The sequence below is a fragment of the Vombatus ursinus genome, unplaced genomic scaffold, assembly GCF_900497805.2.
Source record: "Vombatus ursinus unplaced genomic scaffold, bare-nosed wombat genome assembly UNPS02014840.1, whole genome shotgun sequence".
NCBI lineage: Eukaryota > Metazoa > Chordata > Mammalia > Diprotodontia > Vombatidae > Vombatus > Vombatus ursinus.
Genome location: NW_020954618.1, coordinates 643,662 through 657,182, shown reverse-complemented (window position 1 = coordinate 657,182; position 13,521 = coordinate 643,662).

Sequence of the window (13,521 nt, the reverse complement as noted above, 5' to 3'; positions counted from 1 at the left end):
CCCCCCCATTTTCCTGTATGGTAAGACAGATTTCCATACCCAATTGAGTGTGTATGTTATTCCCTCCTTAAGCCAAATCCTATGAGAATAAGATTTATTCATTCCTGCTCACCTTCCCCCATTTCCCCTCCACTATAAGAGCCTTTTCTTTTCTGTTTTTTTGTGAGATAATTTGCCCCATTCTACCTCTCCCTTCTCCTAGTATAATCCTCTCTCACCCCTTAATTTTATTCTCCAGATATGACCCCTTCATCTTTAACTCACCCTGTGCCATCTATCTATCTATCTATCTATCTATCTATCTATACATACATACATATAATTTTTTCCCTCCAACTACCCTAATACTCACAAAGGTCTCATGAGTTACAAATATCATCTTTCCATGCAGGAATGTAAACAGTTCAACCTTAAGTCTCTTATGATTTCTCTTTCCTGTTTACCTCTTCATGTTCCACTTGAGTCTTGTATTTGAAAATCAAATTTTCCATTCAGCTCTGGTCTTTTCATCAAGAGTGCTTGAAAGTCCTCTATCTCACTTGAACGACCATTTTTCCCATCAAGGATTATACTCAGTTTTGCTGGGTAGGTGATTCTTGGTTGTAATCCTATCTCCTTTGCCCTCCAGAATATTATATTCCATGCCCTGCAGTCCCTTAATGTAGAAGCTGCTACATCTTGTGTTATCCTGATTGTTTTCCCACGATACTTGAATTGTTTCTTTCTGGCTGCTTGTAATAATTTCTCCTTGACCTAGGAATTCTGGAATTTGGCTACAATATTCCTAGGAGTTTTCCTTTGGGGATCTCTTTCAGGAGGAAATTGGTGGATTCTTTCAATTTCTATTTTGCCCTCTGGTTCTAAAATATCAGGGCAGTTTTCCTTGATAATTTCTTGAAAGATGATGTCTAGGCTCTTTTTTTGATCATGGCTTTCAGATAGTCCAATACATTTTAAATTATCTCTCCTGGATCTATTTTCCAGGTCAGTTGTTTTTCCAATGAGATATTTCACATTGTTTTCTAATTTTTCATTCTTTTGGATTTGTTTTTACAGTGTCTTGATTTCTCATAAAGTCACTAGCTTCCAATTGCTCTATTCTAATTTTTAAGGAAGTATTTTCTTCAGTAATCTTTTGGACTTCCTTTTCCATTTGGCCAATTTTGCTTTTTAGGGTATTCTTCTCCTTATTTTTTTTTGGACCTCTTTTGCCATTTGGGTTAGGCTATTTTTTAAGGTGTTATTTTCTTCAGTATTTTTTGGGTCTCCTTTAGCAAGCTGTTGACTTGTTTTTCATGATTTTCTTGCATCACTCTCATTTCTCTTCCTTGCTTCTCAAAATCCCTTTTGAGTTCTTCTAAGGTCTTGGACTGATTCATATTTTTCTTGGAGGCTTTGGATGTAGGAGCTTTGACTTTATTGTCTTCTTCTGGTTCTATGTGTTGATCTTCTTTGTCACCAAAGTTAGATAATATAGTCTGACTCTTTTTGTGTTGCTTACTCATGATCCTGGCCAATTACTTGAGTTTTAAACTCTTTGTTAAGGTAAGGTAAGAGTCTCCTTCCAATGTGGAGAATGTACTGTCCCAAGCTTTGGGGGTTTGTACAGCTGTTTTCAGAGATACTTCTAGGGACCTGTAAATTTTCAGTTCTTCCAAGGTAGTATGATAAGGGGTGAGGTGTTTCTTCTCCACTGCCACAACAAGCTTCACCACTCCTGCACTCCTCCTTGCCCCAGAACTGCCCCTCAGAACTGTGACCCAGATCCAAGCATGGGCAAAGCAAGAGATTCCTGCCTCAGCAATGGCAAAGAGATCCCTGTAATCCCCCTCTGACCAGCCACTCAATTCCCCCTGTGTCTTTGGGCCAGAAGCTCAGGAGGCAGCTGCTGCCCCGGGCCACACTAGGGACTTGTGGCCGAAACCTAGCTTCTAACTCTCACCACAGTCACAGAGTTTTCCCACTGACCTTCTAAGTTGTCTTTGGTGTTCATGGGTTGAGAAGTCTGGAAACTGCCACAGCTGCTGGCTATTCAGTCCTCTGAGGCCTGCTCCAGGTTCGCTGTGGCCTGTGCACCCACATGCACTGCGCTCCTCTCTCTGCCCGGTGCAATATACCTTTCAGATCAACCATCCAGGTTGTCTTGGGCTGGAAATTTGTTTCACCTGTCTTTTTGTGGGTTCTGCTGCTTTAGAATTTCTTTAGAGCCATTTTTACAGGTATTTGGAGGGGTTTGGGGGAGAGTTCAAGCAAGTCACTGCTTTCCCTCCACCATCTTGGCTGGGAACCTCTGCTTTAAAGGATCAATGGGAGAAATTAGCATTTGGGGGTGTAGAAGGAGGCTCATTGAGTATGTTCGAAAGAGGAACAAGTGAGTAAAGAGAGTGGGAGAGAAGAAATGAGTCTATGTAGGGAAAGGAGAGAGCAGGTTTGGTGCCCCAAAGGGTTGGAATAAGCAAAGCTGAGTTTGTGGAGCCTGGTGCAGCCAGCTCCAGCAGGCAGGCTTGGACTTGATATGAATAAGACTACATGTGGCAGGAGAGATGATCTGTGTTCTGGGTCCTGGCCTCTCCTTCCATTCCCCTACCTTTCATGCAGCAACACCAGAAATGGTGCACTCTGCCTTGCAACGTGATCAGATTCTATATCAAGCCAACACATCTGATGAATTTATAGCTTCATAGAGTCTTTGAAAGAGGTAACACATGGGGCTGGGGGGAGAGGGGCAGTGTCAGGAGGGATGAATATAGAACCCCTGGCTTGAATTACAATAATGTAACTCTGTGCTTGGTCCAGGATACCCACAGGCTACATGATGGGCAGACTGAATCTGGGGCTTGAATTTCCTGTGCAAGTGTAAGGAATGAAGGCTCTTAGGTCTACTTTAAGAGAGAGAATAGATCTGCACAACAGCCTCAAGACATTTTTGGAAGTGGAAAAGATCAGCAGAATAAGGAAAATGAAAGAAATAGAAGTGATTGAAGGAAGCCTTCAGAGGAGCTGAGGAATGCAAAAGTACTTGGGAACAAAGAGTACTTTAGAATAAAAGTTCCATTTCTTACTGGCAAAGCATCTCAGTTCAGAAACAAATTTAATGAAATTGTTAAAAAAAAAACCCAAAACAGAAGAGATGGTTGGTTTTGTGTGATCTTTTTAACTGTCTTTTTCTCCCTGAAGCATAAAAGAGAAAGTAATATAGATAATGAGTTTCTTAACCTCAGCAGAGAAATATGTCCTTTCGTCAAAATTTCCATTGTTCTGTGGTTTTCAGTCCCATCCAACTCTTCATGACCCCATTTGGGGTTTTCTTGGCAAAGATACTGCGGTGGTTTGCCATTTCTTTCTCCAGTTCATTTTACAAATGAGGAAACTGAGGCAAAGAAGGTTAAGTGACTTGCCCAAGGTTACACAGATACCAAGTGTCTGAGCCCGATTTGAACTCGCAAAGATGAGTCTTCCTGACTCTAGACCCAGCACTCTATTCACTGTGCCACTTAGCATTGTCAAATACAAGTATACTTCAGTTCATTTCAAGTAAATAAGCCTAGTTACTACATGCCAGGCAGTGCTGGCTTCTGGGAATACAAAGTCAAAAAATGAAACAAAGCTCCTTGCCCTTGAAGAGACTGTGTTCTACAGACTTTGCTGTAAGTGTAATATCCGTATTATTTCTAATTTGGTTGAGAGTGAGCCTGATGGTAAGGCTAGCCATGGAGTCTACTGCTAGCGGTTATCTATCTGTCAGCAGCTTCTGCACTATAGGCATCAACTCTATAAGACAGGGCCATATTTGATCCTGTCTATGGGAATGCTGGTAAACAATAAATGTTGCTTCCTGCTGAGAAGGTGGAATAGGCTATTTGGGATGAGTTTCTGCTGAGTAGTGAAAATGGAAAGTTTGCACAGGGTGGCTATGGGCTGGAGGAGCAGTAACTCATCTGCTGCCGACATTTTCCAAATTCAGCTTTTACTCCAAAACCCCAACTTGCCTGAATATTCTCTGGCAAAACAGAAAAAAAATGTTTTCACATTTATTTCTGGAGTATATCTGGCCTCGATCCCCTTGCTTATCCTAACATTTCATAACAAAAATAAGCCGTCCAAGAAGAAGACTATCTTTCTTTTGCTCTCAACCCTTTATCATCTTCCATGAGTATAACATTTACTCAAAGGCATGACTTAGCCTGTCTCCAGGCTACTCAGAGGGCTGATGCTGGAATATCAGCTCTACAAGGGGCCTAGATCAATCCTTCATTTTAGAGATGAGAAAACTGAGGAAGCTTAGGAAGAGAAAAATGATTTTGGATCACAAAATTCGAACTAGAAAGGTTAGAAGCCATTGAGTCCAATTTCATTTTATGGGTGAGGAAACTGAGGTACAAGGTGTTTAACTTAGAATCATAGATTTAGGGAGAGAAGGGAACTGAGAGGACATTTCAAAGATGAATGAATGAAGGCCTTAGGAGGTTGTGACTTGCCCAAGGTCACATAGGTAATGAGTGACAGAGGCAATATTTGAACCTGCAAAGCATGTACTCTTTCCACTCTGCCCCATTTTTCTCACACTAACTCAAGGTTACATGACTACTGGATCCAGGCCTTGAATGAATGAATGACACATTTATTAAATGCTTACTGTGTACAAAGCACTGGCAAAGCTCTGGGGATACAAAGAGAAAACTGACAGTCCCTGCTCTCGAGGAGCTCACATTCTAATGATGGAGACAACACGTGGAAGGTTCTTGCTGCAAGTGAGATGAAACGATCACATGGTTCTTAGGGTTCAGTGGCAGAGCAGGTGGTAATGCTACTTCCTTAATGTTATTTCCATTGATAAAATCAGAGTTTCTGATGTTGAACCATCAGACAGAGCCAAGGCCTTTGGGGATCAGAACATTCCTTTTTGGGGTCTCCAGTAGCTGTGGCTGTAGCCCCTGTAGAAGCAGGTCTCCCTAGGGGTGGCATCCCAGGATGGTGGCTGAGGGCACTGGGCTGGAGGCCTGGCTCCTCCCAAGCCTCCTGGGTTCAGGGTCCTGGACTGTCTCCATCAGGGTCTAAGAATGTCTTAAGCTATCCAAGAAGACTGTCTTTCTTTGGCTCTCGACATTTTATCATGTTCCATAAGTATAACATTTACTCAAAATCATGACTTAATGTCTCCAGGCTAAGAATGGTGGTCAAGGAGTTGTTGGTGGTGTTTCTACCTAGCACGCACTCTCTCCTGTCTCTCTCGCAGGGTACCTTGCTGTTTCAGCCAGCCTGGCGTGTTTGGTTGACAGTTGGTGGGAATGGCTAGCCCCTCCTCCACAGGAGATACTTCCCTGGATGATTGGCCATGAGAGCTGAGCTGGAAGCAGTTCTGGTGAATAGAATACTAGCTTTGGAGTCAGGAGACCTGGGTTCCAATCCTGCCTTGGACACTTAATAGCTATAATCATAAAAAAGTCACCTAACTTCTGTAAGCGTCAGGTTTTTTTTGTCTGTAAAATGGATCTAATACCTACTTCACAGGGCTGTTTATGAAGCTCAGATGAGTGAATATCTATAAGGAACCACAGAAAAGGGAGCCATTATTATTTACCATGGCTTAACATTTTTTCCTTTGCGCACACCATTATGTTGTGGAATCACAGAATTTCAGTTACAGGGATATCTAGTCCAACCTACACATGAACAAGAATCCTTCTAACATAACAAATGAATGTTCTCCCTTTTGCTGGAAGCCCTCTAGGGAGGGAGGACCTACTAACCCTAGAAGCAGCTCTTTCCCTTTGGAATTAATTGGAAGGTTAGGCACATCTGTTAATGCAGCCTGACCACATTATTGGCTCATTTTTAGCTTGTGACTAATGAAAACTCCCAGATCTTTTCCAAATGAATTGCTACCAAGTCTTTAATATAAACAGAATATTTTCAGTTTATCCCTGTTACTTTTAATTTTCTTGGAACTGGCAAGTTTCCTGGTCCAGCAAGCTCACTTTGTTTTTTATTTTTTTGTTTTTTTGTTTTTTTTGAAACTGCAGTCCAGTGGATTGGATAGTTATTGGGTGAGGGTGGGGGGTGGGTTACTATTATTGTGCCATCTTTGGTGCCCATGCTGTAGGATTGAGTTAAAAGTGAAACTCTGATATCCAGGCACTTCCAGTAATGCATGCCCCAAAGCCCCAATCTTTAGTGAATTCCTTCTGACTGTGGGTAATGTTAACAGAGATGTTCTGATATGTATTACTGAGAGAGAGGCTTGGGAGTTTCTTTGTTTTCAGTCCTCTAGGCAGGCTTAATCTCCCAATTCTTTCCAATCCTCCCCCTTCTTGTTGTTGTGTAATTGCCTTCTATATGAATTAGATGATTCAAAAAAAAGTATTAAGGTGCTCTTCATTAGATTGCAAGCTCCTTGAGGGCAGAGATTGGGTCTTTTGCCTCTTTTTGCACCCCCAGAACTTAGCACAGTGTCTAGCACACAGTAGGCACTTAATAAATATTTACTGATTGATCTTCATGTATTTTAAAGTAAGATATCTACATAGGCTAGCTCAGTTTTCTCCCCTATTCATTAGAAGGAGCTGGTCATAAGGGAGAGGAAGATGTCAAGGGATCTTTAGGGTGTTTTGGGGAGAGAGTGGAAACTGCATTGGTTCTCGAGTGAGAGGATGTGGCCCATGACACTATTTATGTGATTTTAGACTAGTCATATCATCTTCCTTGGCCTCAGTTTCCTTCTCTTTCAAATGAAAGGGTTGGATTCAAGCACCTCTGAGGTCATAATCCCATGATCCTGTAGTCCATTATTGGTGTGACTAATGGTGGTTTACCTTTCTTTCTACTTCCTCCAGTCATCAAGCCTCCCTTGCGCCATTTCAAAAGACCAGCATATGCATCTGGTTCCTATGCGCCATCTGTTCCAAAGAAAACTGATGAACACCCAGCAAAGTATAAGATGCTTGACCAGAGGATTAAGATTAAAAAGATTCAGAGCATCTCACAGAACTGGAACAGGAAATAAATGAAAGGAGAAAGGAGAGGCCTATCTGCCTCTTGATGTTGCCTAGCTGATGGTGGGTGTTCCGTGGGGATCTCATGGAGAATGGTGGCCATGGGTGAAACCAAGGTGAAGTCTCTCTGCTCTTCTCTCTTGGAACGGTTTGGTCACAAACTCATTGAGGTTGATTTTGTTCATAGGGAACAATATTAGGACAGTGTTGGTGTCACCAAAGCTGTCTGCTGATGCACATTTTGCTAGTGCAGGCCTTCCCAAGTGTAGTTGGCACCAAAGTGTAGTTGGCACCAAAGCATTCCTTGCAAAATCCAACATCTTCTTAAAAGATATTTTTTTTCCCTTTCCTCTCTAACCATAAAAGGGACTGCCCTAAAAAGAATAATAATTTAGTGCTGATCATATTTTAGGAATATAATCTATGAACATTGTTTCTAATTCTAAGATACTTATTTGGAATGCCAGAAAAACCGTTCCTTTAAAGGGGAATGGAAAGAAGACAGAAGTACTGTCAAATAACAATAAAAACAAGAGGCAGTGTTGTTGAGTGGCTAGAGAGCTGACCTCATAGTCATGAAGTCCTGAGTTTAAGTCTTCCCTTGGATGTTCCCTGGCTCTTTGACCCAGGACAAGTCATTAGCCTCTCAATGCCTTAGACAATTCTCTGAAACTCCCAGTTGTGGCGAAGATGCCTACCTGCGTTGATAGAGGGAATTGACTCATCTAGAGGTTCCCCCTACCAATAAGATCCCAGGTCTAGTCTTTATTTCCTAAAAAAAGCCAAACATGACCTAATATTGGAGAATGACTGATTGTCAGGCATGTAATATTGGTGATTCCTTTCAGGTATATGCTGAACCAACTGGTGATTGCTGAGGTCCCTGTCAAATCTAAATCCTTCAGATTTTATGATGATGTGCTCATGCTTATAATGATGAATATATAGGGCTTTCCACATGAAGGATTGCAAGAACCAGTTCAGATAAAGGGAGACCAATTTTGGTTCCCTGCCCCACTTTCCAAATCTAAAAGAAATTGGATGTCCTTTAGAGAGCTGATAGTTTGCCTTTGTATGCACTTTGGCCCACATCTGTTTGATCATCTGTTTATTTCAAACAGAATGGCAACGTTGAACTAAAGTCTGAGTGTCTGCTTTAAGTACAGTAGCAGCCAGTCATCCACAATCAGCGACGACATTGGCTATCAACTAAGAGAGCCTGGGCATCAGAGATTTCAAGGGCTAGCTTCTCAAAGGTTTGCTGGAGAACAGCTTGATGTGACCCTAGTCTTAACATGTCTAGTTTTCTTGGATCCGTTTGATCAGAGGAGGCCCCAAATTGTACAAAACCTAAAACTACAAAAAGGGCCTTCTACCTGAATTATCTTCTTAACCAAGAGAGGCACCATTGTGGGTATAATGTTTGTCTTGTGGTCAGAAGGGTATGAGTTCAGATCTATCTCCCCTTCATCACTCACTAAGCTGTGAGGACACAGGCAAGGCATTAATTTCTCTGAGCCTCAAGTAACTAATCTGAAACTCAAAATTGTAGATAATTTAGGGTGGTGAATGGAGTCACCACAGTGATAGATGGATGCAGGCCTTTGACATACCAGTGGAATTCTTAGCCAAAGAGGTTTCACATTTCTTGAACTAAGTTTCCAGTTATTATCTCAGTAGACCTTAGAACATCCAAGGGTCCAGTTTAATAAGACCTTTCCACAGGGAAGGGTCACATACCAGCCACTTGTTAAAATCTAGGATCCTCTGGCAAGCCACTCTGCACTAATAGCATCTGTTAGCATCTCTAGTATTGCTATGTTCATAATTCCTAAGACTTAAAATGCCAGGATTAGCAGGGGAAAGACAATGACCAGAGCTTGGGATATTCTTCCTAAGAATGGAGCACTCATTTAAAAAGAAAAAAAATCTAATAATACCATCATGCATAATATACCAATGTATGAATTGGGTACCCACCAGTGTGCAGAGATTTCAGTCCCCTTCTTCTTCCTTTCTACTTATTTAGATTAGTTCTAGTTCTGTAAGTAGAGTCAGCTACCAGAGTTAAGTTCCTATCATACTTTTATGCTATCTATTTACCATAGGCTGTATGATGTCCTTCAGGGAAATTCATTGATTATAAGAAATCACTGTAATTTTTTATTAGGGAAACTATTGATTCCCTTCTAATAATGCTGCTTCCTGAGCAGTGAGAGGGACAGTCTGGAAGGCTTTTGCCAAGTCCCTAAAATAGTTCCCTCTACGTTCCTCTCCATTTATCAGCAATCTCATGATTATCTACGACATGGTTAATAGCATGTCCATTACAAAATGAACCCCAAATCCCAAAAGGTAATAAAAGTAATAAAGAAACCCTCATATATCTGACATAAGGATAATTAACAAGGATAATTAATAAGGATATTTGCCTCTCTGCAACTTCATGGAATCATCCGTTGTTCCTCTCTTCCTGACCCTGTGCACACACTCAAAAATGGCTCATTTAGCCAATCAAATTCTATAGTTTTAGATCATTTGGCTTTCTTCTAGTGAAAGTCGTGATCCAAGGAAATGAATTACACTCTGAAAAGGTTTTATTTTTCACAGATTTTATTAAAAGAAAAACTTAGACTTTGAGGACAGCACTATTCAGCAGCAGCGCATGTGTTGAGATTCTATATGGCTTGCAAGATATCCTGTCATGATTTGCATACTATACTGTATAGAAATGCCAACTTATATTCTTATTCTAAATAAAAAAATATTTTAAAGGGCTTCATTGTGTCTGTTTGCTTTTTTTCTCCAAAATTGTGTTATTCTCTTGGAATGAGTTGGACTAACACTAAATTGGAGATAACATAGGCCCAAATCCCATTTTAAGAACAGAGAAGAGAATATAGAATTTGGAGTATAGAATTTGCCTTGCCTCCCACTAGTCATAGGGAACGAGAGACTGATAAGGCATTGTTGCACCGTTCCAAAGAACAAGTCCTTCGATGCTGAACGGCCTTTGCCCATGGAGCCAGAGAACATCTGACCAGCTCCATGGTGCCTTATCCAAGCGGATGAGAGGACTCCCCTGAAGAAGAGCAGATGTCTTCATAGAAACAATAGGGTTACGCAATTGATGCGCAAATTGTAAGGGAACAGTTACATGAGCTGCCTTTCCTGGGCAACAGAAATGACTCCTTTCCCTTAGCTTCTTAGTCCTCTGGGTGGGGAGAACAAGAAAGGGCAGCTTGGGTAGTTACCAGAGATCTACTCCCCTGCCAGGGATAGAGGAGGGAAAGAGGAAGGTATCAGGGGTTTGCTGTGTTGAACTTTGTCTCACAGGCCCACATTCTCAGTTCTTGGCAAACTCTAGCTTGCCCCATGACACTGATCGCTATTATCTTGCAATGGGAGCTCACGAGAGCCCCAGGCAAGAACCCAGAGGAAGAGGATGCCCAGTATCAGGTAGGTGGCTGAGAGCCCTTCCTTCATCCCACTCCAGCTCCTTCTGCATGGCTTAGCGAGATGCATGCTCTTCTGCCATCCTTTCTAAGAAGTTCCCCTTACAACAAATTCCAGGTTATCAAACTGGCAAATTCCCAAATTGTCAGAAAGAGTATGGCATCTCTATAGCAATGCTCATGACATGGGTGCTACATAATGATGCAATTCAGACTCTGAAAATTTTCATGGCATTCATCCTGATTTTAATGTTTGTCCTTGGAGGCATGTTGCAGTATTGTCCCCATTTCCAGTCTAATATTTTTTTAAATGGGAACCTGGGACACCAGGTCCTTTATAAAAATGGTATATACATGAAAATGGCAGCCCTATTTCCAAATGTTAGTTAGCTAATAGGATTAGAGATGCTTCTATGGAATTGGTCCAAATGACCTCTAGTATCCAAAAATCATCTGATAACTTTTAGACCTTCTGCTTTGCCCTGGCTAATTATTTCCCAGTATTTTACAAATGGGCTCTGTCTATACATAGTTGTGGAAGAAAGTAGAACAAGTCCAAAAAATGATCCAAATCCGCTGGATAAACAGGACCATGACAATGTTTTTCTCCATTGGATTCAAATCCCAAGCCTGCCACTTACTACCTTCTTGACCCTAGCAAGTAAGTAAGATTAGCTTCAACTCACTGGACCTCAGTTTCCTTAGCTATAAAATGGACTTGGATCAACTGATCTCTAAGATTCCTCCTAGGTCTAAATCTATGATCCTGTACCACTGGGATTGTTGTGCCACCACCCCCAGCTTAGTTAGGAAAGGCTTCTGGAAAGTTCTCTAACGGACACCACTTACATCCAACTCATGCTCATAAGACTTATGGAAATTCGATTGTTCAATTGAGCTCACAAAGGCTCAGATTGCTTTTGCCCCAGTTAATAAGTTTATAAAATCAAATTATATTTTCCTAGTTCCAATAAAGAAACTCTCATATATCTGACATAAGGATAATTAACAGTCTGCCAGGGTAAATTGCAAAGGATTACAGGTACCTCTAATGCCTTGGAGTCTGAAGAATTAAAGAATTGGTTTGTTCCTTGTACTCACTATCATTGGGAGATGTCCCCTCACCAGCTATTTTATCCAACAGTAACAATGAATTTGACAGGGTTGGTATTGACTTTGAGAACTGGATCATATCTTCTTTGTTGTTTGTATCATTATTTTCATTCTTACAAAAATGATCCATCAATTGGTTCCACTCTGGGAAAAGGGAGAGCAACACAGCCATGGTGGTACTGACTACTTTTCTGTGGATTTATCTCACCTCTCTCTTGCAAAATCTGTACCCAGTGCCATACTCTGTGCTGAATGGCCACTTACTGTAACTTGCTCTAGATTGCAAACTGACTCCTCTTGTAAATCTTTAGCCAGAAAAAATGAGACTCACAGGAGGTTCTTATAACTGCTTTTAAGTATTTGAGGAGCTATCTCATGGAAGAAAGATGATTCTTGTTCTGCTCATCCAGAGGGCAGAATGTGGAAAGCACAGAGAGGTCAACTCAGATTTGATATCAGGAAGAACTTCCTCATAGTCTGAGCTCTTCAAAAGTGGGATGAGCTGCTCTGGGGATGGTGGGATGCCCCTTATTGCGGGTCTTCAAGCAGAGGCTGGGTGATGCTTTGTTAAGCACATGGGTCACCACTAGGTGGTGTCTGAGATGTATTCCAGTTCTGAGCTTCCATGATTCTGCATTGTTCTGTCCCCCAAATTCCAACCTCAGGCTCCATTCTTATCTTCGGGAAAAAATTACCACAGTAAATAAACCCAGAAAAACAAATGTTATCACCTTCATGCACTAGATAGAAATAGAAGGAAAGGAGAAAGCCCAGCATGTTTTCTAATCAGCACAGTAAAGAATAATAGGGTCAGTAATTGTGGGGCTTGGCACTGCTCCAGGGCTGCAAGCTGCAAAGACTTCCCAAGCATAGCTGAACCTCACTTCTTATTCAGCTCATTATCTGGAGCAATATTCAAACAAAACAATGAGGAGCACTGGCCTACATATGACGCAATTCAGGGATGACTCCAGATCACTTGCCTCATTTGCAAATTCTATAGCATAAAATCTGCTTTCTGTGGCTTGTTGTAATGCATGAACTGACCACGTAGAGCCATCAGAAAGAGAACTCATTGTCTGAAAATGTGCCCGAGTGGAAATTGTGCACTGTGCTACTGCTCTTTGCCAGGATGGTCCAGTAGAAAGAATGTTGGATTTAGATTCAGAGAAGCTGAATTTGACTAATGTATAAAGGACATAATACCTATGCCCTGGGGCAGGAAGAGGCAAATGAAATGTAGATGTCCTGATTGATTGTGAGTCAAAACATGTTACCACAAATGGGACAGGAATCTCACTCAACTATTTTTTACCTTCTGCCCCCAATAGTTCATTCTACACCAATAGAAGAGGCGGAGCCTGCAAATCTCATGATATGGTATTTAAACAAGTTAGACTAGTAGAGGCAGATAACATGCAAAAAGCAGCAATGGAACAATTCTGCCCCCCTCCTTGTGCTCAGAGGTGAAGCTCCCCCTTGTGCCAGACTCACTTATAGCTCCTGTATCACATGGGCTGAAACCCTGCACTGCTCAGGTCCCCAGATTCTGCTTCTGACTCCTTACTGCAGGCCCGTTGTCACAGTGGATTGATTCCCTAACCCTTCCCTGGAAGCTGGACTTGTTGATCCTTCATTCTCAAAGAGGACCAATGACATCAGGAGGGTGATGGCTTGACTTGCGTGTGAATCGAATTTAAGTAAGACAGGGCTGTGCAAAGTCACCAGCTTCACTCTTGAGTTCAGTGGCCTTACGTAGGTCGGGACAACTGGATGACTGGCGCCTGTTGCCTTAAGGAAGTGTTGCGTTAGCTTGAGACTTCCTGGGTAACCTGCTTCAGGCTACTCAAAGCATCCTCATTCTTCCCCTCTACCCCAGGGGTTGCCACAGACTTTTCTGATTGCCCGGTGAAGCCCGTGGAACCCTTCTCAAGAAGGTTTTTTAATACTAAGTCTGTCAA